Here is a 26,157-nt window from a genome sequence, read left to right as displayed (position 1 = left end):
TAACTACCTATTTCAACTTTGAACTCTTATGGAAACTGCCTTCAGAGCCTGTCTACAAGCTGGAGAAGACAATGAGTCTCAAGCTTGCAGTCAATCACCCCTTATAATGAGTAAGCAGCTGCCTTCTTCCCACAAGTGAGTTTGGAGGCATGAAAAAGCCTCACTGTTCTCCCAGATAACTCTCTCACCCATTGGGTGAAGCCTGAACTCCCTCAATAAGAGCTTAATTCTTTTTAATTTAAAAATCTGACTTGTGTTAAAGTGAAAAACTCTCTAAGAAGAATAGCAAAGTATCTAAACGAAAAATAGAAAGCCGGATGGCCTTCACTGCAATCTATACTGATGATCTCTTATCCTATTGTAGAGTGCTCATTTACTCACATTTTTTCTCAGTTTGGTTCCTAAATTTGAGGGGGGAAAAATATCCATGCTGAATTGTTAAGATATATGTCTATCTTCAATGTCTTGCTTGCCCAAGGTAATTTGTATTTTAACAGTAATCATCTAGAAATATATTCTGATCAATAAATTTTCAAGCCAATATTAGAAAACACTTTTGGCAGAGGTGTCTTTCCAACCTGATAATCAATCTTTTTTAATCTCTTCAATTCCGCTTCATCTGATTAGCATATGGTTTTGGATAACCAATCCAGTTTCACGTGGAAATTTGTCTTCTAGATAAAAATTCCCAGGAAATTTCAATCTACACCAATTTTTTTCAACAAGAAAAAAAGTGGAGTTACTGTGAAATTTTTATTTAGCATGAATAGAAGTCTTTCAAAAAATAAGTATTGATACAATTCATTTATTATTCTTTATAGAAGAATTATTCATTTTACTACCTATAACAGAAACTCCAAAAAAGTCTTATTTCCAAAACACAAAATATATATTTTGGAATTTAGAATATGGATGTTCTTATCCCCTTACATGACCAAACAGGAAGGCCTAAGCCCAAAAACCATTCGATTTAGTGCCTAAACAATCTTAAATACTTGTTAAATACTCCCTTCCCTTTGTACTGCAGAAATTCACAGCAGGTATGAATAGAAGAAACGTAGCCACATCTGTGTTTGTGGGACTGGGACCCAAATCAAAATGGACCATATAATATTTCCATTTTGTTGTTTCCTCAAGTTTTGTCATTCATTTAACATTTTCTGAATACTTATGAAAGATATTTGATAACAATGATTTCTATTAAAGAGGCACAATTTAGGTTATATATTTTGCTTACTCTGTTTCTGTCTTGGTGTGAGTGGCAATGAAAACAGATTTATTCTCACACCCAGGCTGTAGTGGTCAGTATTTGAAGCAAAAGGAAAAAAACAAATCTATAATCACCCTACTTAATCTTTAACTTGCTTTTGTCTCTATCTGTGAATCCATAGTTCAGAATATTAAGAGATGTTTTTAAAAATTGGAAAAAATAAAGCAAAGACAGAGGAAGAGAAAAGAAGAAAATAAAATAAATATTCTAAAGAGGGTTGTACCTGCTTACAGGAAGGCAAAAAAATTAAAAGCAGTCCCTCTTTGCCTTCCATCTCTCAAGCACATGGTTAAATAATTTGCAAACTGTAGGGGCAAAGAAATTTTGCCTTTCTTCATACATTCCCCTCTCCTGATGTCTCAATAACCAAAGTAAGTTTTTTTTGGTTCATCAAATCACCTCCTCAGATTCTATTTAAATGACATTAACATTTGCCCACTGGGACTGACCGATATTATCAACTTACTTGACAAGGGCTATGAAATTTGAGACAGACTGTGGGAAAATGTTGTCTCAATAGATAGTACTATATTTCTGTTCCTCTTTTCTGGGCCAGAATGTCAGTGAGATAAGTCTCTGAATCCACACAAGTTACTTTCCCTGCCTAGGCAGCACATTGCATGGCAGATGGCCGAGTGCAGACTAATGTTCTTTAGTAACTTAAGTGTAGGATGGAACCAAACCAAGTCATTATCTTCACTTTTTTTCTTCATCAGAGAAACAGCCTGGAAACTCATGACTCCATTCTTAAACAGTGAAATATCTTTTCAGAAACTCCTGGGTAACAAACCAGAGAGAGACTGTATGTATTTATCTCTAAGTTACAAAGAACGTTCTATAAGAGCAGAGGATTTTGACAAATTAATATTTTCCAAGTGATATTTTTTCTTTCCTTGAAAAATGTTTTTATTATATCTCATACATACTAAATAGAATATAAAATTATTCTTTTATGTATTTTTTTATATAGAATGTATGTGGAGAAATAGACAATGCCAATACAGAGAGCCCTTGTGTACTCCTAACTGATCACCTCTCCCTTCTCTCCAAGGGCAATCATCATCCTAAATTTATTAATCATTCTTTTCTTTTCACAAGTTAACTTCATATGTATGGATCACAAAACTATTTACTGTTTAGTTTTGCTAGCTTTTTAGCTTTACATAAATAAAATCACACAGTATGCCTGCTTACATGATTTGCATCTTTCACTCAATTTTTTAAGATTCTTTCTCTCAATATTTAAGATTTAAGGTCTACGTTGACACTTCTAGCTTTCATTCACATGTACTGCTATATAGCATGCTATTAATACACCAAATTTTATTTATACATTTTATAGCTGTTGAATATTTGGATTTTCTCGTTCTTGATTCCTCACAAATATGCAACTATGAACAGTTTTGTACATGTCTCATGATGGTCATATGGCAGGAATTCTTCCAGGAGTTCTAAATACATATTTTAGCTTTACTTGGATGGGGTTAAACTGTTTTTGCAAAGAGGCTCTACCAGTTAACTCTCCCACTAGCAGTGAATGAGGTTTCCATTGCTCCATATCCTTTCCGAGACTTAGTGGTACTTAACTTTTAATTTTGCCATTCTGGTAAGTATTAAATGGTATTTCATTTGAGTTTATTACTAACAAAATTAAACACATTATATGTTTATGAGCTGGTCATGTAACCTTTTCTATGAAACTCTATTCAAGTCTCTGACCTACCCACTATTGAGTACATTCGTATGTGCTTTACTACTTGATGAGTAGGTGCTCTTTATATATTTACAGTACCAACTATTTGTTAGTTGTAAGTATTTGTAATATCTTCTCCTGGGCTTCTGTTCATTTTTCATTTTCTTCATGGTATCAAATTTGTTCAGTTTAATGTGATAATTATAATTATTCCATTCATGGTTTGAATTTTTGGTGTTTTCTCTAAGGAATCCTTTCTTACCCAAGTTATGGTTCAATATTGTCTTCTAAAAGTGTTATAGTTTTGCCTTTTACATTAAAAGCTTTAATCCACTGGACTGATTTATCCAGCTTGCCCTCATGTTACCAATTTACATAATCAATAACCAGGAAACTAACATTAATACTCCAAACTAAACTATAGAATTTATTAAAATTTCATCAATTTTCCAAGAACATTTTTTTATGATCAAGCCTCGAATCCAAAAATTACACATCTCATTAGTTGTATGTTCTTAGTTTCTTCTAATCTGACAGTTTCTCAGTCTTTTCTGACATTAATACATTTCATGAGTGCTGGTCAGATATTTTGTATAATGTACCTCGATTTTGGTCTTTCTGATGTTTTCTTATTATGATAATAGAATTATGCATTTTTTTTGTTAAGAATATCATAAATGTGATGTTATACCCTTCTCATTTCCTTACATCAAGGGGTTTATGATGTCATTATCTTAACCATGATCACTTGGTAAAGACAATGTCTGTCATGTGTCTCTACTGTAATGTTATTTTTCTCTCTGCAATTGAAAATATCTTAATAGAGATAGTTTGGATTATGTTAATGTCCTATCTCTTCATACCTTTTCCTGCCGATCTTAATGTTTTGCTTGAAACAATTTACTGAGATGTTTGCCTAATGTCATTCCTTCTACATTTATCAATTCAAATTCTTTCATAAGAAAGAGCTATCCCTTATCCCCATTTATTTATGGACTTGATTATTAATTTATATCAGTATGGACTCATGAATATCTAGTTTAATCTATGATTATAATCTAACACTATTATTAACTATTTTATTTCTCAGATTGGTCATTGAAGCTTCTTTACTTTGATTCCTATGTCCTTTTAACATGCTCAATCCTTTTTTATAACTTCCTTTCTTTCCAGGTACCACAAGATTGTCCAGGCTTATTTGGATATTTCTTGCTCCAATCCTGTAATCAACCACTTCTCTGAGAATGCCTAGCTCCCCTTATTGGATAATGGTATTTAGAAACCAAGGTGTTAGGTTTGCTTATTGCTACTAGGGTGCCATGCTCCTAGGCCTCTCAGCAGACAGAGCTAGCAATGTGTATGTATACTAACTCACACTTACATATACACATCTATATTTATTTCTATACCTATCTATTTGTGTATATATGTATATCTCAAATACTTTGAGTTCATACCGATACCTCTGATTCTAAATCGACACAAAATTCATTTCAGCCTTCCTCTTTTTCTTATTTTTAATATCTCTCTCTGATAGAGATAAATCTGACTCTCAATATCTACAATTCATTCACTTATTCCTTCAATGCTAATATACATATAAAGTGATCCCAGAGTTTCCAATCCATAGGAAACAGGTTTACTAACTTGAATACAGTTTTTGTCTATAGGGTTTTTTTTTCTTTAGCCGTATAATATCTGGTCAAAATATACTTTTCCAAAGTTACTCAGATTAGTTCTTATCTTCCCCATCCCCTTCAAAGAGGTGTTATTTACTTGTAATAACAAGTAAGTTTATCTGTTACTTTATACATTCCATTTGGGGATCTCTACATCCTGGGTGATTTTATGTTTTTTGAGTATATGAAATATGACTACGGTTCTTAGAGTCAAAGCTATTGAAAATTTATATTTAGAGAAGAGCATTAACTCCTCCTCATCCACACGATTCTATTCCCGTTTGTCCCTTCCCTCCACCCGTTTTCCCATCTACCTAGTTCTATCTTTTTTCTAGTGATTACCTTAATATATTTACTTTTTTTTAGTGCCCTTAGTACCTTGTTTTCTCATTTAACTTTTTACTATCTAGTTTATCAGGTTTGTTTTTAGTATCCATTAATGTCCATCTATACAGCAATAGGTTTTTTCTATTTTCTTATTTTCTTCTTTCTTTTTCTCTCAATTTTTAATTGCATTATTTCTGCTTTGTCATAGTATGTGACATTTGTAAATTCATTTTCTACCCTCATTACTTTTACTCAGTCTTACATGTACCTTTATATTTTTTTAAATGCTCATCATTAGTCCTTTCGCTGAAATTTTCCCCATCACCACTTGGTTGGATAAATTTCATCCTCTAGCAAATTCTTCAAAAAGAGGTAGTAAGTACAGGATTTCCTCATTTCTTGTATGCTGAGAATTGTTTTTCTATAGCCTGAATAACTGACAGATATTTGGTTAAATAAAAAATCCTTGGCTTTCATTTTCTACTGATTTTTTTTAAATGTGCTCTCTTGTTGCCTTTGCTTTATGGGTGAGTTTTCAAAAGTCTAATGCCAATCCAACTGTTTTGCCTTTGAAAGTTATTGGGATGTTTTACCTAAAGGCCTTGAGAAGTTTATCTTAATCTTTGAAATCTAATAATTTATTGGTAAGTTATTTTGGCTTTTATATGTAATTGTATCATCTGAGATAAATATTTTCTTCCTTTCTCTCTTTCTGTCTGCCCGTCTGACAGTCTTACTACATAGACAGGACCACTTTCTTGATTATAGCCCAGTCCAGTCCCACTCCCTATGAATAATTCACTATAATTCCTGGCTCTGTGCTCTTGGTTCTGCTCTCTGAGTTATCCTATAAGAAATGGCCCAAAGTTTCAGAGGAATAGATTTCTAAGCTTGTTCCTTTTGGCAGTAATTTAGAAATACAAAGTCCTATTTTCACTTTGTGCTGGCTCTGCCCCCTTCAGTCCATGCTAGTGTAAACATATATTTAACTTACCAATATAAAACGCTGAGACAGATGGCAATAAATTAAAAGCATACTAAACACTTAAAGAGATAATTAAGAAAATAAGCAGCTTTAGGCTCTGATGCCAGGCAGACTTGGGTCAAACGCATAATTTGCCACTTACTAGCTCTGCAAACATAGTCTCATGTAAGTTCTCTTTATTTCAGTCCTATCATCCTAAAATGTGGATGAGGGGTGTAAATGAGTAAACATTTAAAATATTTCCAGGGCCTGCTACATAGTGAAAACTAAATACATTTTGGTTATCGCCAAATGGTTGTTATTCCTTCCCACATAGCATTCATATTTTTCACGAACAAATTAACAAGATCAACAGCAAGAACTGAGCAGAAAGAAAAGAACTCCAAGCTATTTAGCCACTTTGACCACATTTTTTAAAATAAGTATAATAAATAGTGGTAGAAGTTTTCTTGCAAATTTTGTTTCATTTTAGTTTTTAGGTAAAAGCAGCACCATCTAATAAAAAAAGCACTAACCAGAGGTTAGAAGTCTTGGCTCCTCATACTGGCTCCTTCTCAGCCAGGAACCACTTGTAACTCACAACCCTCCTGAGGCTTATTTTCTCTATCTGCAAAGGAGAAATTCCATCCCTATCCTGTTCTCTCTCCATGGTTATTGTCACTATCAAATGAGACAAGGAAGCTGTCAAAAGAAGAAGAGAAACATCACTGAGTGCCTACATGTGCCAGGTCCTAGAGGTATATCATCTTGTTAAACCTCTCAAAAACCTTGAGCGGAAAGTATTATTTGAGCAACTTACATACAATAAAACCGAGACTCAGAAAGCTTAAGTGACTTGTTTTGGGTTACTTGCTAAATGAATCTAGATGTGCATCCAGCCTACACATTTTCTCATGACATTACACTTAAGAACAATCGTCCTCTTGGAATTATTATGTCTGGGATTGTGTTAATTAGGCTGAATGAGGCTGACTCAGAGAGACTGAGACCTGGAAGCAGGTGGGCTCACTGAGGCGGAGGCTGGAAGGTTAGCCAGAGAGCTGTAGCCAGGGTGGCAGTAATACAGTCAGACAGGCAAATGTAGGAAATCTAAATGGAGAGAATAGAATGTCTGGATGGAAAGGCATCCACAAGGGATCCAGAGGTATGGAAGCTTGCAGGCAAGGCAGATAATTAGCTCCAGCATAAGGAAACCAGCAGTAGATAGTGGGACCTCTGCCATGGATTAGAGATCACAAGGCAGGAGAGATTTTTTTTATCTGTTATGCTCACTGCCACACCCCCTATGACCAGTAGATAGTAGGTTCTCAAGGAATAATTATTGGATAAATGTGGGAGTATAAGAATAGAACAGTGTTCTAGATAGCTATTGAGATAGTGAAGCTCAGTTATTAAAACTACAAGATCATTTCCACTTAATAGTCTAAATGACTTAGTGTTGAGTCAAGAAATCCTGTCTTAGAGGGATCTCTTATTGAAAGTCAAAAATTGACCTTGTAATTCAAGTAAGGTTAAACCTGACTTCAGTGGGAAATCAAGCCCACACCTTCTCTCGGTTTTACCTCACATTGTTTCATGAAAGTTTTCCCTGTCCTGATCCTATTTCAGCTGTCTGTAATGCTTTTCTACCTACGACCTCTCCTAGATTAGTAAGCATTGGGCATCCTAATACATTCACAAATGGACTCTGAAAATATTCTTTTCTTTAGTTACCCAGGTCCTCATTCTCAAGTTCACCTTAGAGGAAAGATCCTAGCTCTTAATTCCAGCTGATTCTCCTGGAATTCAATCTGTGTTCCTAGAGGCTCAAGTTTCTGCTGGCCTTTTCATTGATCTTAAACGCAAATTCATAATTCGATTCCCTTTTGGTACAAAGCATTGCCATTACTGTAAAAAAAAAAAAAAATGGAGGTGCATTGTTACCTTTCCTGGTAGATAAGAACTTCCATATTGACTGCTCCCTGAGACTGGACCTAAGTCTATTCCTTGATCTGTGTGCTCATGGGAAAGGACTTTGCATTACACAGTCCCATCTTCAGTTTTCACTCTCTCCCCTCCATCCCCTCCATGTCAGTGATAGGTCTCTCTTCTCTTCATCACTAAACTTTGGCAAGAGTTGCCATCTGATTTCATGGCCAGACTGACCATTTATGATACACAAGTGTCTTTCTCCTGATAATGGTTCCCAAATATGAGCTTGCTTACTTCAGAATCTCTTAACTCAGTATAAGATAAGGTCCTACAAACCATTAGAAAACTATGGATTTTAGTTTGTGGGAATTCATAATCTGCTCTGATTATTGAAAATAGCAAAATAAAGGTCTCTGTGCTCTGTTAGTATATCTATCCCTAAACACTGAGAAAATAATATACAAGCTGAGGTAGAAAAATGAGCTGGTTAACGATGTTGTAAAGGAACATTTAACCAGCAGTCATCCTCTGTGCAGAAGGAAAAGAAGGGCCTTTATTAGTACAGAGGATTTACATTTATTTCTCTGTTATAATCTGAGCTTAATCAAATATCCACTGGTTATATTTATATCTATCCAACACAAAATAATTGAGAGTAAAAGAAAGCATTCTCTCTCCTCATTTTAATACCTAATACAGAATGCAAATACTTCAGTAAACTATTTAGCTTAAGATCAAATTAATCATAGCCATTTCCCATATTAGCTCAGAATATGTCAGACTAAAGAATAACAGAATATTAAATTACTATATATTCTAAAAAGTGGATAAAGGGAACCACTCACTAAGATGATTTGGAGAGAGTATAAAAGGCAGAATTCATCAGTAAATTTATACTTCAAATTTTATTTAATGTAAAGATAAAAGCATTTTTCTTTTCGCCCAAATATATTTTTTCATAGAGGACCCTGACACATTTTTGCCCCTCAGAAAACTACTGCATATGGGGAATAAAAATGCTAATAAAAACCTTTTGGATTCCTTTTAGTTCCTAACACACACTCTAGAGTTCATGCTATGGTTATCAGGAGAGATCTATGAAAAATAAAGCTGAACAGAACTGCAGATATTCGACTGGCTTAACTGTGTCATGGAGGGATAAAACCAGAAATGCCATGTGACACTGACTGACAGAAGTGAAAACTGATAAAGAAAACACACTAAAGAAAAGATAGTGAAAAAATTAATGAGGTCTGTATTCTACCGTGGCCAAGATCAGAGAAAACTGATATACATATTATATATTTCAGCAAACGGGTAAGTTGCAGTAGCCTCTTTTAACCTTTCTATAACCTTGTTCACACAATCTTGACGACAGGTAATGAGGGTCACCTGGAGAGATAACATTTCTAATGGTACAAATTATATTCTTGATGTCCTAATACCAAGGCTACAGTCCAAATATTGTACAGTGGATTACATAAGGTCATAAATTAGAGGAAAAAAATTGAGGACTACAATAAAACTTTTAAATTACATTCTTTTTAAAAATCATAGTAAAATATGCATACTATAAAATTTACCATTTTAACCATTTTTAAATGTATAATTTAGTGTTAAGTACATTCAAACACTTATGTACAACCAATCTCCAGAACTCTTCATCTCATAAAACTGAAACTATATCTATACCCATTAAACAATTCCCCATTCCTCCCTCCCCAAGCCCCTGACAACCACCATTCTTTTTTCTATCTACATTGATTTGACTATTCTAGGTACTTCATATATAAGTAAAATCACATAGTATTTGTCTTTTTGTGACTGGCTTATTTCACTTAGCATGATGTCTTCAGTATTCATTCATGTTGAGCATTTGTCAGAATTTCCACCCTTTTTAAGGCTGCATAGTATTTCATTGTATGTCTATACCACATTTTGTTTATCCTTTCATCCATCAAAGAACACTTGGGTTGCTTCCACCTTTTGGCTGTTGTGAATAATGCTTCTGTGAACTAGTCTTTCTATTTTAATACTGTTTAACTATACCTCAAACCCACACTCATGAAAAAACTGCTATATCAAGACACTCACATTCTCATTAAATGGGAAGACTAACCACAAAATTTTAACATAATTTAATACATTAGCAGAAGACATCTTTTAGAAAGGCAGAGTCCCCAAACATTGTATTTCATCCTCAGAAATTTTTCTTGTTTTGTGCTTTTTGTTGTCGATATTTTTTATTTAAATAAAAGCTTCCATTGTATCATTCAAGAACATTTTATTAAGTCACTATTAATACACTCAACACCTATTGGTTAGTCTTGTCAATGCAACATGAGCCCTTGATTCTTAGGAGAGATAGCTAACTACTGGTTTCTCTGAAAGAAGAGAAATCTACCACAAGTTACCATTATATCCTAAGATTAACTGAAAATAGGTAGATTCAAAAGTGATTTTTTTTAATATAAAGCCACAAAAGAAGAGAAATATACGATTAGAAAATTCTAGATATCTAAAAACTAAAATGTAAGAGTATCGGAGGATGGATAAGCATTTTTAAAAGGCAAACTGCTATAAAAGCAGGTACTCAAATTACACTAAGTCACTAACACAATTGTTGGACTGGCATGGTTACTGTTATCTGTGTGAATCCATGAAAACATCTGCCAGAAACAGAGAGCAAACTGTGACAGGATTCGAGATAGTAGCCCCTGACTACAAGGTAGATTTAAAATTCCTCCAATTTTAATGAATCTCAGCGTATTTTTATGGTGCTTAAGATTAACATAAAAGGATTGTTAAAAATAACTACTATTAAGATATGAATCAAATGATTAAATTTGGAACAAAGAAACCACTTTCTAACCAAAATAGAGACATGGTCTTGGTATATTCAGTGTAGAAATCTGACACTGATCTTCATCTGTTCAAGCATGTGTGAACTTCACAATTTTCATTTCAGTGTAAGTGTCTGATCAACACTGACAAATGTATTACAAATCTGAAATCCCAAAAGGCCACTAAAGGTACAGAAGAGAAACTCATATTTATTAATACCTTTTCTGTACTGGGCACAATACAAGATGTCTTTATATGCTTTTCACTGAAGCCTATAGCAACTCTGTAAGGCAGGCAAGATCAGCTCTGTTTTACAGATGAAGAAACCTGAGGCTTCGAGAAATTATGTAATTTTCCCCGGGTCACACAGCTAGTAAGTGATAACGCAGAGATAAATATTCAGCTCTGAATCTCAAACCCACACTCCTCCTTTAATGTGAGCTTAAATTTTAGAAACTCTTCCTTCAATATCGCTGTACTAGATGGTTGCATCTCAAGTGATTGCATTATTTTTAGCTATAACTTCACAGAGATTGAAGCAATAGAACCACGTAAATCTAATCATTGTATGCTAAAGAAGAAATGTGAAATTATATATGTGATGTTTTTTATTTTCTGAGCAGCTTCATCATTCTAAATTATTAACTATTCTAGAATGTAATTTGAGGTTTTCTTTTGCATGTACCATTTGTCATACAGCAGAATCACAAATTGATAGTGTTGTAGGAAGGGATGTGTCGATCATCTTATTTTGTTAATATTGTCATCTACATTTGATGTCCATAAAAATTTTTTGAATAAGTGAATAATTGAATGAAGGTACAAATATGAATATAAATGAAAAAAGTGATGAAATGGCATACAACTACTCTGGGGGTTTCAGAAGTGTCAGGAGTCTCATTTCAGGACACATGTCTAAGACTAAGGAATCAGAAGATTTTCTATGATCCACTAGATCTTTGAAGCATAGAAAATCTAAGAAACAGTTAAGAAAAATCAGATCTATCATTTCCTTTCTTGAAAGTTCAGTAGTACTGCAGGTTCCTGCTCAATGAAAGTTAACATACCTTCCACTTACTTATATCTTAATGATGGCAAATGCGTTACCTTAATCCACCAAAATATTTCAGGTGAAGCAGATGCCCTCATATTATTTGAGTTATCCCTAATTTATTATTACACCAATCAATCTGCAAGTACTTCTCATGCTATTAGTACCTCTATTTCCTAAATTCTCAACTTCCTATTCCCTAAAATCTATTTGTGAGCCTTGCAAACTAATACTATGTAGAGAGTGATTGTTCTCAAACTAGGGTTGAGTGGGTGGGGTATCAGAATGCCTAGGATTGAATGGATGGGATATCAGATGGTCTTTTGTGATTTTCCGAACCTGTACAACCCTGCCCCTGTTCTCTCTCCTCTCTGAGGTTTTGATGTGTACCTACCTATAAGATGCTGGCAATAATCTTGGGGAAGAGGCATAACACATGAACTTTGAAAAATTTACAAATTGGCAGTTACAAAATAGTCATGGGAGATGTACAGCATAGGGAATATAGTCAATAATAATAACCATGTATGGTGCCAGGAGGGTACTAGACTTATCGAAGAGATCACTTCGTAAGTTATATAAATGTCTAACCACTGTGCTGTACACCTAAAACTAATATAGTATTGTGGCAACTATAATTGAAAAAAATTTTAATTAAAAAAAATTATATCCTACCCTAGGAGAGGGGGATAGACCAAAATCTGGGGCAAAGGGCCAATGTGTATGGCTTGAAAAAGACCCAAATTTATCCTGATACACTTAACTTGAGACTTATACTAGTGGCTCCCTGGGTTTCAGATTTCACCGACCAGTAAAATGTTTCTAAATATTTCTAAAAGAAAGACATTAAGTAGTTTGAAATTTAAGACAATTCCTTAAATGTAAAAGATTCAACTCCATGAAAAACTCACTTCTTTGCTAGAACAAATGAAAACTTTCTGAAGCACATCAGACAGGAACAATTTCACCCATATGGTCTGTAAAGTGTAATTAGCACCTCACTAGTTACAAACCAAGCTTCCTTCCTTCCTGCCACATGATCTTTACTATGCCTGGAGAGAAAGAACAGAAATTGTTATGTTCATTTCAGGGATGAGAAAGCTTCTGATCTGGGCTGGGAAATGTGATGCCTGAGGCAACATGATCAGGAAATGACAAAAATCAAAAGTAGAACCCTAGACTTTTCTGTGAAATACAGAACTAAGAGTAAGCATTTAGAAACTTTCGTAACTTTATAAAGTAAATTTTGTCTGTTAAATCTAAAAATAAAGTAGGGTTTGCTCTTTGTATGTCTTAAGGTTTCCTATTTTATTTTTCTCATAATTTTACTGTATTTTATCAAGTATCAGTCCACAAGAATTTGAAAACTAAAGAAAAAAACTAATTCTTCACCACAGAAAGTTTGAGAAATCATTGTTGGACTCTAAAATTCCTCCCAAAAGCAAATCAACCCTTACGTGGGTATGGATGAAAATAAGTATACATAAACAATTCCATATACTATTTCAAAATAGTTTATATGTAATAGTAAATGAAAGCAAATATTCAAAAAATATGAGAATGTTCTTATAAAAGAAGCACACAATACACAAAGAGATAAGGACTGCACCCTAAAATAGCAGAAGAGCCAAGGACAGAATCTGAACATAAAGGTTAAATGTTACCATCAAGGAAGCAGGATGAGTTTGACAAGGTGTAGTTCCTTCGTGGCACATAGATGAAACCACAGTCCTGCCCGACCACAGCCCCAGTGCTGACCTTTCCAGGTGTCCCCTGGTTGTCGGCTATTCCTTTAAGTCACTAAATCCCTTGGAGAACATCCAGTGCCCTCTGGTCACCTTGGGTCACTCCCCAGGTTGGGAATGCCATCCCTGACACCCAGAGGACTAACGATGTAATCTGCTTAGTGCAATTCCATAGTGCTTTTTATTTGCTTTTTTGTTTGTTTTTTTTTTGACAATACTTAAATTAGGGTTCGATACAATTTATAGCATTCAAATAAGATTATTTTTAGAAGTAACAAACTATGTTCTGCAGTTTTTATCTATGGTAAGCTGGTCCTTGAAAGACACAATGTTTATAATGGAACTGCCATGAACATTCTTGTAAACATAAATTGTTTCATATTTAGGTTTCTTTTCATTGCCTTAATTTTCAGGTAATTATTCTCCTTTGTTCCACCCAAAGTAGCACTTTACTTTCCCTGATATTTATACATCCAAATAATTGCAGATAGTTATCAAGGCCTGTCTTTGCTGTCTTTAAGTCAAGGTGAACCCATTTAATTCCTATAACTCGTCCTCCTAAGTCGGTCCCTCCAACCCCCTCAATCACCTTCGTGACTACTCGTCTGAACTTTTTTCCAAGAAAATGTCTACATCTTCCCTCTTCTCAGGCTCCCAGAACAAATGTGGTTTTCAGGTGCCATTTCATCAGAATCACTTCCCTACCCTGAGGTAAATCTCTTGAATTCTTCACATCCCTTTGGTCTTTTCCTCTCATCCTAAATTCATTGTGGGTTCAAGGTATTTCACTGCCCAGGGCAAAATGAGACTTCTCCTTTTCTTTTATGCCACATAATTGGATTCATTTCAGAAAGTTCATATGCTCTTCTGTGTACTTCCCCCACTCTAGCTTCTGAATTATAGATAGACTGCTAAATTATCTGGCTATAAGGGACCATAAATAAATCCAATGTCTTGTAGTATTCGGAAAGGTTACAGATTCTAGGAGGCAGAAGTATGGAATCTGGTAATTCCCTTAATTTCTAAAAGCCTCAGCGTCTTCATCTTTAAAAGTGGGCCATAATAACAAAAATAAGAACAAATATATAACAATAAAAAAAAAGTATGCAAAATTACTTGTCACATCTAAAGAATTATATAAAGTAAGGCTTTTTGTTGTTTTGTTATAATAATTTAGGGTTTGCTAGAAAAAAATAATTAGGTAACAAAATGACTTAGCAAAAGCAAACACTGCATGAGGAAGAAATGTCACTGGTAATACAGACTTCATGCTTTCTCCCTCGAAAGTCTTCATAACCATGAAGGGTCTGTTGTTTAAATACACAGAGTTAACTCTAGTCCTATCACACTCAGGGTCTGTGTGTTGGCTTCCATTACTCCTAAGAAACAGCCTTTTTATATCTATGAAACCTCATGTTTTCAAAAACAAAAGCTATGTTTTCAGTCAAGGTCTAAAGGGAAAGGAATTCAGATGTTCAGACTAATTAAGAACAAATTTATTTTTTTTCTACAGGAAATTTTTAAGTAAAGGCATTTGCTATAGATAGCTTTTAAAAAGTCAGGCCATTTTACTGAACATACTCAATGCTGAACACTCTCACCTTTTGTTCAAAAGTAAAAACATTTCCTTTCCACATCATTTCTGATACATTCTTCCCCACCTATAACACTCCTCTTGTTAGTATTGTCAGCCTACATTTAATTTCTGTACAGCCTTCCCCAGGATAGAGATTAGATTTATTAGTAAAGGAAGATCCACTCACCACTCCACTCCCACTACAAATGCTTGAATGTACTAGATACTTGGCCCAGATCCTGCAGGACTGAAGCTCTCACTCTATTTGTTGGGTGTGTTGATGGCCAACAGTTCTCAGTTGTGTCTATCTCCAGTAATTGCCTTGCACAGAAGAAAGCCCCTTACCCAAGGTTCATCACTCCACTCACCTCCATCTAATGATTGGTTAATTAAAGACATTAGAAGCCTTGGAATTGGCTGAGGCCTTTGTTGCAAGCAAATTGTAGTTTAACTTCTCCCGGGGTCCAATCATGCTTCCTTCATTCTCCCCCAGAACTCACACTCTCTTCAATAAATTTTCTATACCTGAATCTCTGTCTCAGATTCTGAGCATGAGGTATGGTCCAAGGAAGCAGACTCTGAAGTGGGACTCTGAAGGATGAACAGCTGGCCCACTGGCCATAAAGCCCCCCTCACTGGTAAGAAGAGCACAGAAAGTTTCTTATACAGGTAGCAGTACAATTGTTAAAACTTTCTCCAGTGGAGATCTGGGCCTGTATACCAGTGGAAGGGAATGCATGGGCTGATTCAATATAGCAGACATTTAGATGCATGTTGCTGGAATCAACTGATAATTTGGGAAAATAGAATAAACAGATGAGAATGAGTAATCACCAATTAAAGTATAAGTGTTCAAGCCTGTGACCTCATTAAATAGTAATATATAAAAAGGCTCTCATCTTTTACAACTGAAAGGCAAGAAAAAGTTGAAAGAAATCCAGTACTTAATTTAAGAGTAGCAGGGCTACAGGAGAGATTGTATTCTCAACCTTGATACATTTGCTACTCCCAGGTCAGGGCCCTGATTGGGAAGTACTGGGAACCTAAGACATTGGGTAGGGACATCTGAATTGATACATTAAAAAATTTTGAATTCCCAGATTTTCCTGAGCCCTCTGGGCCTGCAGAAATGGCCCACTCCTCTCTTTTAAATGCTAGTGACTAACCTCCCTTTTCCAAAAATTGCAAAGAGATTTCTGCCTTATAAGATGACACAAAGAAAGCACTCTTGATCTACTCCCACCATCTAGCCACCCGACCAATAACTAGAGTTGCCAAAATATAATCCCACCGAAGAAGTATTGTGTCTCTTAACAAGGTGAAGACATTACACCTTAATATTGCTGCAGGCTCCCAGAATGTACCAGCAGAAACACACAAGACAGAATTCTGAGAGTACTACATCAATGGGAGCAGAACATGCAACTGAACTAGAGAAAGTTTCTATTATGGTAGCACTCTTTTGTGAATAAATTTAACACAATGGCCTACAGCCATGCCACCCTGAACAAGCCCTATCCAGTCTGATCTCGAAAGCTAAGCAGGGTCGGGCTTGGTTAGTACTTGGATGGGAGACCACCTAGGAAAACCAGGTACTGTAGGCGTAAAAAATAAAAAATAAGGGATTGTAAACTGACAAGGTCCTTGCAATCTGTGAGGTCAACCAAGGGTTGCTTCATCTTAAATTAATTAATTAATTAGTTAATTAATTAATTTAACACAATGACAAGGACCCAGGGAGATAAAACTAATACTTTGCGAGGATGGCTCTGGAAAGCTTAGAGAAAGCGATAGCCCTCACCGAATGAATAGACATGCCAGAACTATCATGGTTAATAGTGAAGAAGGAATCAAAAGTCTCCGAGAAGTGGGCATGCTAGAGTGGATATAGCACTCAATAAATATTTGTTGGGTAAATCAATGCACCTACTAAGCTCTCAAGACTCAGCTCTTCCCACTACTTTCTCTTCCAAACACCTGTCATTTAAAAGAACAGACATATGACTTTCTCACCACTCCGCAAATACAACAGCTGTTCGTAGACTGTGCCTTTGTATAAGCTGATCACTGCCCCAAATGCTATTTCGACATTCTTTTATTCATTCACCCAACAAATATTTATCGAGTGCTATACCCACTCACCCTGTCAACTCTAATTCACTCTTTATGTCTGTCATCTTCTCTGAGAAGAGGTTTGAGCCTTTTTCTAGTCAAGTGATGTTCTCTAGGCCATGGTGCTTTGGACCTTCTGCCCTAGGACTCTTCTCTTTAAATTGCTCCTTGTCAACTTACCTGTCTTTCTCTCTACATCACTGAGTCCACACAGAGCAGAAAGACCACCATCTAGCTCAGATCCATGGAAAGGTGTGTTGCAGATACATTTTTCTTTTGTCTGCCTAGCTTCACCTTCAACATTCTTCTTGTAACAACATTCCTACTTCCTTTTAGGAACTACTGACCTCTTCTCCATCTCCCAATCTATGTGGCTCCAGCTGCTAATCACAGTTAGTCACAGATGTCACACATGCCCTTGGTCACAGAGGTGGGCATGTGACCCAGCTCTGGTCAGCAGTGAATCTCCTTGCACATCATGCTTGGTCCAAAGATGGAATGTGACCCAACCCAGACCAATAAGAGTTCTTCTCTGAAATATTATATATGGACACTGAAAGGAGGAGCTCCCGCTTCCCTCTGGGGTCACTAACTTAAAGCAGCCTATGGCTATGACCTCCTGTTCTCACCACTTGAAGGAAGTGCATCTGAAATAGGGAGAATGTGACCAACCAGCAGAGAGGAGCAGGGTGGGGAGAGCACACCTAACAACACTATTTTAGCCTCTTAAATCCCTGAGGCCAGATATACCCCCACTCATTCAAGTAAATCGTCAAAAAAAAAAAAAAGTTCGGTGAATACAAATATAATTTTAAAAGTACTTTAAAAATACTTTAAAAATAGTGTTTTTTGTCAAAACTCAATTCAAACATGTTAAATTATCCCATAAATTATTACTGAGCCTCTACTGTGTGCTGAGCATTCTTTTTAGATGCTAGGCTGACACAAACATCTTACTCTTTTCATAATATAATGCCATTTTATAATGCTATTTGAAAATTAACGTGTACCTCAGAAAAAGCTTAAAAGCCCCTAGAATTTTATTAAAAGTATGTATTTTAGAGTGATAAACCCAATTCTCTTTAATTGTATTTATATTCTTAGTTATTGGGGTAATTTCTACTCTAACATGAAAGCAGATAATATTTTTTAAAATGGCGTAGATATAGGATCAGTAATGTAAAAGTCAGCTAACCAGTAAAAATCATATATCAAATGAGATCAGGAATAAAAATGTATACTGTATATATTTACTTATAAAAATTACGATTGATTTGATTCTTGATAAAGTAAGAATGATAACGTAGGAATCGTGTTGCTTTTAAAGGACCTCTCTAACTCTGCCACCTAAATTTACAAGTTTTCCCTCAGATCAATTAGCATGAAGCAGATGTGCCAGACTGCAGATTCAAGTGGTCAATGTTCTTGTAAAGCATGTAGTTCAAAACTTAACATAACTAAAGTTGTGATCTTACTAGGACAGAATACAGGATTACTACCCTCTCCCAACTGTGAGTCTTGAATATAGAACTTTGGCATTCGAGGATTAAATATTTGAGGTATAAACTCTTGAAGAATAACTCAAAACTGTGGCTTGTACTTTCCTCAAGGCATCAAACAATGAGGATTTTTCAAGCAAATTACTTAGCTAAACCTATGTACCAAATCTAGCTATGTATCAGAATCACAGTTTTTAAAAACTAGGGCTATCTGGCTACTTACTTATCAGTCATACAGATTCTGAATTAATGGATCTAAGATAAAGACAGAGGATCTGTATGTTTTTCAGTTCCTAAGATCATAATGATGCAACGCCAGATTCGAGATCTAGAAAACAGCCCATCACTCCTAGCTGAATGCATCTTTCTTTTTCCCTACCAGTTATCATGCATGCTCAATTTTTCTTAATATTTATTAAGTGAAATATAAAACTTTAGCTAATATTGAAGAGATGGAAAACTTGTGTCACAAAAACATACTTAGGAAACATGTGATGCATTTCCATATTCAAAAATTAGAGAATTCATGAAGATCTCAGAATATAGCCCTCCTGAATGTCGTCTACTGTTTTTTTTATAAATTTTAAGATTGAAATGGCAAGCATATTATATTAAAAATTATTAAATTTTAGAACTTGAACAGACTTGAGAACTCATTCTAACTCCCTCATTTTACAGAAGAGGACTCAGAGCTATTGATGTTAACATATTAATGGATTTCATTCACATGGCCAATGAACTCTAAATTGTCTATTTTAATGTAAAATTTCCCAATTCTGCTCTGTTGAGCTCAGCAGTCTCTTAAATCACTAAAGCCATTGAAAAGTACTGAACCTGATCCCTGGAATCTATCACCTCACTGGCTTAGTAAATAAGGAGATGGTTCCATTTGTAAAAACTTCTCAGCTGACAACCATGACTTTTTTTTATCTGTTAAAATGGTCAGTTCACCTGATGGTTCACAAAACCTCTAATTTGAAAAACAAGGACAGATTCCGGAAATCAAGTTGACAGATCTTGACAAATCATTGTGTCGTGTTCCAAGACAGAGTATAGTATTCTACAGCTGGGGAAATTACGATAGGTTTGTGGCTCAGGTTCACTTCAGAAAACATTCGAAACCGGTGAAGTTAATTAGTAAATCAAAGCAGAACAAGTAACTTTCTAATCGTAACAAACAAAATTTTCAAAAAGAATGCTAGTTATTGGTTTTCAAGAGAATTCTACCTCAAGTTAAACATATGGCATTTTTTGTAGCCCTGCATACATCGTTTCATCCATATACCAAGCCAATTTTTTCTAACAAGAAAAAAATACATGGCAAAAATAATACTAGCTCTTAAAATCCATCTTTAAGTGTTTAATGCCTTTCTAATTAAGGACACTTGTGACTTTAGGTGGTTTATAGTATGTCACTATTTTATATAGCAACACGCCGAAGAAACCTGTCAAGTTTAGACTAAATTTGTACAAGGCAAGATTCAGTATGAAACATATTCCAGATCACTTCAGACATTTTTAGCATACATATGAAGCGTGTCAGAGACAGAATGTCCACAACAGATCTTCTTCTGCAAGTCTAGAAGGTTGTGGTTTGACTATAAAACCTGAAAGTCGTATTTAGGTAAGATACATCATTGGTCAACTATGCTTCAGACTGTGGGGGAAATATTCCTGAACAATTAAGTGAACTAATTTGTAATGAAGGGAGAGACATATCTGAAAGGATCAGAGTTTGAAAGGAGATTATTTCTTTTGCTCATTAATTCATTTATTCAATAATCCTATATTGAGCACATTCATCACAAATACAAACTGAAAACTTAGGTCTGGGACTTTCCATTGATAAGTTAAAAGGTTATATAGTATAGCCTTGTCTGTTCCAGATTTACTGAACTGTTCAGTTTGAAAATTGACTTAAAGAAAAAAAGATATGTTCGGCTATTTATTTATGCTATAGAAAGTATTGGAATTATTATTTAGGAACTATAGTGAGACTGCTGAAGCTACACTCCAGGAATTTCTAAGTAAGGAAAATAAATTGCACTCTCAGACTAAATTTAAAACTAATAAGTGCAACAACTACAAAATCAACAAATAGGTCACCCCATAAGTAAAGAAGATAAAATTTTTTAGGCTGGCACAATTTCAGAGTCCATTTGAATATATAGTCAGCTTTATTTTCAGTGGATAATCCATTTGAGCATTTTTAGGTAATAATTAATCCACCCTGATTAAGCCTTAGGGCTGGGTGTGGGGTACCAAATAAGAAGAGACCTCTGAGAAGAAGAGACAATCATCTAATTTTAACAATATCTGCTCTTTCTAAACCTTTCAATTTCCATCAGTTTTTCTAAATGTTGAATTATATATAACATTAATTAGTTTTCAACACAAAAATGGTGGGTAGGGGTGCAGGAGATATTTATTTGTTTGTTTGTTTTAGGCGAGGCAACCCTTGGTTGACCTCACAGATTGCAAGGACCTTGTAAGCTTACAATCCCTTATTTTTTATTTTTTAGTTTTTACGCCTATAGCACCTGGTCTTCCTAGGTGGTCTCCCATCCAAGTACTAACCAGGCCCACCCTGCTTAGCTTCCAAGATCAGACAGGATCGGGCTTGTTCAGGGTGGCATGGCCGTAGATAGGAGATTTTTTTTAATAGTGATATCATACAATGTGTATCCCTTCTATTACTAATTTAGTAATTTCATCTTATCACATCTAAAATTTTAAGAAATAGTAATTTTTGCTATACCATCAAGTTGACTAGTTATTAATTCATGAATCACATCAGAAGTAACAAATACTGTTTTTAGGAAAAACAATGGCCCATGCTATGCCATGAAATTTTAAAAACTAAAGAATGGTTTGGAAAAAATAGATCTCAATATGACATCAAAGAAAATTTTTATTTTAAGTATATTAGAGCAAATATTTGGAATTCATTTGCTAACATTTCTAGTTCAGAACTTCTCTTCAACTTTCTGTTCAGTCAACAACTTTCTCATTCCAAAAAATCTCTAACCTCTTCTAGGCTGTACAATTTTTCTTAAAGTCCTCAGCTCTCAAAATGCCTCATGTCCCAAACCTTAATATTAAAAGAGGGAGAGGGCACAAAAGACAAAGAAGAGCTTAATCTAATCATTTGAATTTCTCTTTTTTCCTAGTTTAAGGTGAGAAGTATTTTAAAATAAAGAGTTAGTGACATATGGGGGGAAAAACCTGTGTCATATTGCACAGCATAGAAAATACTTAGGATTTTTATAATACAATATTGTTACCTTAAAATGTTTAAGTCCCTCATCTCTCTCAAAAACAACAGAAAAGCTTGAAAGATCTTATAGTAAAAGACATCTTACCATCTTAACAAGAAGATTGAGGAATAAAAATAAAATAAAAATTAATAATTGAGGTGAGCACAAATGTGCCAACCATAAGCTTAAATAAACAGAATTGAGAGTAAAATCTATCTGTGATCTTCCTGAGAAGTAAGGCTGTTTACAGGAAATACAGTCACCTTCATCAGTGCTTTGAACATAATAGTGGAAGCACATTAATGTCTTGAATAAAATAGTAAATATTAATATCATAGATATTATATATGGACATTGTGTGGCTCAATAGCTAATGTTCTTGACAACAGTTTTCCAACAAATATAGACATTCTCTTTCAACGACCCCTGTTTTTCAGAGATCACATCCTAGAGATAAAAATAGGTCATGATAATGGTATTCTCCAATTTGATCCCAACTGAGAAAGCACAACCTATTTCAAAGTCCTCAACAAAAGAAAAATCCCTAAGAAGTGCCTTGCTAACCATGACTTGGCGTCCACCATTTTTTTCCCCTCCTCTTCCTGTAGTGATTAGCTCCTATCACTGCTGAGGCCAAAAATGGCAGCTGCATCACTGTAGCTCACAGAAGAAGTCATCACCTATGGTTGACAATGACACTGCTATTACTACCGAGACCCATCAACATCCAAGTCAAGGCCACTTCATATCATAAGTGTTGATATCTGTACTGAGACTGCCATCTCCCATTTCTGCAGAAGTCCTGGCACCAAAGGTAATTAATGAATCAATGGAGATTTTATTGAAAGTATTTATTTTAATATTTATGAAGGCTGTTATTATTTCCCGTTTACCTTAGAACATGTGAACTCAGACAGAGGATAAGGTGCTATATACAGGATCACCAACCCTCTCTAATTCTCTCCTGTTTTCTTTCAACAAAATGAGAGCATGTTGACTTCTCTTAGGGTAGTTCTTCTCAAGAGCTTCTGAGCACTCATTTAAATATATTCCCCCAAAGAACTGCCCCACCCATCCCCCAAACATCTGTACTCCTGACCTTTCCCCATTGACATCTCCACGTGGGTTTATCATCTTCAAGATGGATATTTCCATCTCCAGTCCAAACTTACTCTTCTCCTTATTTTCCTCATCTCAGCAAATGGCACCTGCATCCACCCAGTAGATCAAACCAAAAATGTGTAAGTCATCCACAATTCCTGATTCCCTCATCCACATACCCAATCCCCAGCAAGTCATATCAACATTATGTCCAAATATATCTTAAATCTGACCATTTCACATTTATACTTCTCTGTGAGCCTTCTGCTTGTTGTCCTGCTTCCACTGTTGCTCCTGTGCCATATATTCCCCACAGAGCAGTCAGAGTGATCTTTTTAAAAGTGATCATGTTCTTCCTTGAACTGCAGTGAAAGATTCCAAACTCCTCACCATTGCCAATAAATCTCTCTATAATCTGGCCCTACCCACCTGTATTATTTATCTATTGCTCCATGACAAATTACCCCAAAACTTAATGGCTTGAAACAACATTTATTATCACGAGGTTTCTGTAGGTAAGGAATCCAAGTGCAACTTTATTGGGTCCTCTGCTTTAAGACCCTACTGAGCTGCATTCAAGGTGTTGCATAGGGTAGCAAGTTATCTGAGTGCTTGTCTGGGGAGGGTCCTCTGTCAAGCTCCTTCACATGGTAGCTCACAGGATTTAGTTCATCATGGGCTGTTGGTCTGAGGGCCTCAGTTCTTCACGGCTTACAGTCTGAAGCCCACCCCTAGAATCTTACTTACTACATGAGTCTCTCCACAAAGTAGCTCAAAATATTATAGCTTGCCACACCAGAGGGAGTGAGTCAAAAAGAGGCAGGGAAAGGAAGAAAGAGAGCAAGAAGATCTTTACAACCTAACCTCGGAAGTGATATTCTATCACTTTTGCCATATGCTATTTATTAAAAGTGAGTCACTAAGTCCAGCCCACACACAAGGGGAGGTGGTGATACAGGGTGTGAATAGTAGGAGGTGGGAATCCTTGAGAGCCATGTCAATAGTTATACACTACACCTGCTCTAATCTCACCTCTAACCCCTCTCACCTTTGTTCTCCAGTCTTCAGGCACACTGGCCTGCATCCTGACCTTTGAATACACTGAGCTCAACTTTACCCTAGAGCCTTGCCTTTGCTATTTCTCTTTCTAGGAAGCTTTTTACTCAGATCTTCACATGGCTAACCCCCTAATGAATCCACATCTCTGCTCAGATATCACTGTCTTTCCCTCAACACAGTAGCTAGTCCTCCTCTATCCCATCCCCTGTTTTATGTTGGACTTGGAGCCAAACCACCAAAACACTCTTTTCTTATTCTTCATAGAGGACCAAAAACAAAGTCAATCAAATCAAAACAAACAAACAACAAAACACCATAGATGGCCAGATTAATGAGCAGGCAGATAGTGGAATAAATTCCCCAAAGTTGTGAAGTGTCAAATAAATTAAGAGCAGCCAATGGCCTCCTTCTATCTGTTCATGAAATTCACTTTGACTTCCAATGCTACCATGGGCCCTGATTGGACCCTGTGCAGGCAAAGCAAGAAATAAGAATGTAGCAAATACATTTCAGGACGTTTTTCCCAAATTAAATATCTCCACAAAGTAATAAGGTTAATTCACCACTAACCTGAAATATTCTATTTGTCCCCAAAGGACAGCCAATTAAACATAGAAAAAAAAAATTCTGATTTTTAGAATAGAGGTGTTGGCATATATGCTGCAAAGAGATAATTTCAATTAAAACAAGTACCTCTCTGAGAAACAGGAACTCTTAAAATTTAAAGCAGTGAGGAATCAAGAAAGTTTGGCTAGCTGTGAGAGAAAGCTCTCTACTTCATGACAAGTCAGAGCATGCAGAGAAGTTAGAACTATTTCAGAAGATTTGCACAGTGGCTCCTTACAAACTGAAAGACGATTTGGCAATAATCTACATATTCCCAAAACAATGACACCGTGAGTACAGCTCATGCTCAACATTGATAAGGATGTTTTTATTACCCAGGGCGCCGACTTCAAAAAGGTTCAGGTTTCATTTGCAGAATTTCAGACAAGATCTAAACAAGTAAATAAGTATTTGTTTAGATTGCCCTTTTTGAATATTGGCATGAGAGCGAGGCTGGTTAGGAAATGTTAACATGCTGAGTGCCATGGTGTTACCTGAACTGGATGACCTGACATTGCTATTGGAGTCCCAAGGCCACAACAAGGAATAGTAATCCTTGGAAAGCACAGCCATACAATGCACTAGCAGAACTTGCAAACCATTGCCGTAAAGTAGCAAGCACTGCTTTAGTTAGTATTTACAGTTTATGTTGCACAGCCAAATCTCTTAGGACAAAAAGCGACAGCATTGCTAGGATTCATCTACCAACCCAAGCTTTCAGGACCAAGTATTCACAAAACATTACAAGAATAAACTTCCTTCCTACCCCCCACTCCACCCCCATCCCCCATTATAAAGTCAGACATAAAACTGGTGAGTGACTTCAGGGTAACATTTTGGCCAAATCTAAAGACCAAAAACCAAACCAAGGAAAAATTCAAATTACACTTTTTTCCTACTTTCTAAAGACAATTTTGTGCTAAAAAAGAGAATCGAACACCTTCAGTTTAAAAATGAAAACTGGACCCAAAAAACAAGCAGAACTACATACCATGCTCTTTGATAGAAAGGCAAAATACCAACTAAATTTTCCTAAGTTAGTTTATAAATTTAGCTTAATTCTGATAATCATACACATGGAACGTTTAAATTACATATACCAAATAAAAAAAATTTTTTTTAAAATAAAACAGCAAAAACAACTACAAAATTTTGAAATAATAATAGTAGTCAAAGAAACTAGCCCTTCTCAATATGAATTATAAAGCTACAGCTATTACAGACAGTATGATTCTGTCATATGTACATGCAGATAGATAAACAAGATAGAAATTGCAGAAATAAATACAAAATGTAATATTTGATTAAAGTGACACTTCAAATCAATGGAGAAAAAGTATGCGATAAAAGGTATAGGTACAACTGACTAGAGGGAAAAAAATGGATTCTTTACTTCAGAACTGACAAAAAAAGAAATCCCAATTCAATCAAATATTTAAACA

At 35.5% G+C, this 26,157-nt stretch overlaps 2 pseudogenes; one reads left to right on the top strand and one right to left on the bottom strand.

The window, feature by feature from the left end:
* Window positions 1–16,566: 16,566 nt before the first annotated feature.
* On the top strand, window positions 16,567–16,685 carry LOC111736705 (annotated as a pseudogene).
* Window positions 16,686–21,220: 4,535 nt separating this feature from the next.
* LOC111736718 lies at window positions 21,221–21,338 on the bottom strand (annotated as a pseudogene).
* Between the last annotated feature and the right edge of the window lie 4,819 nt (window positions 21,339–26,157).

The sequence above is a fragment of the Pteropus vampyrus genome, unplaced genomic scaffold (genome assembly GCF_000151845.1).
Source record: "Pteropus vampyrus isolate Shadow unplaced genomic scaffold, Pvam_2.0 Scaffold21, whole genome shotgun sequence".
In the NCBI taxonomy this organism is placed as follows: Eukaryota; Metazoa; Chordata; class Mammalia; order Chiroptera; family Pteropodidae; genus Pteropus; species Pteropus vampyrus.
Note: the sequence above shows the minus strand (reverse complement) of the source record. Positions and strands in the feature narration are given on the sequence as shown.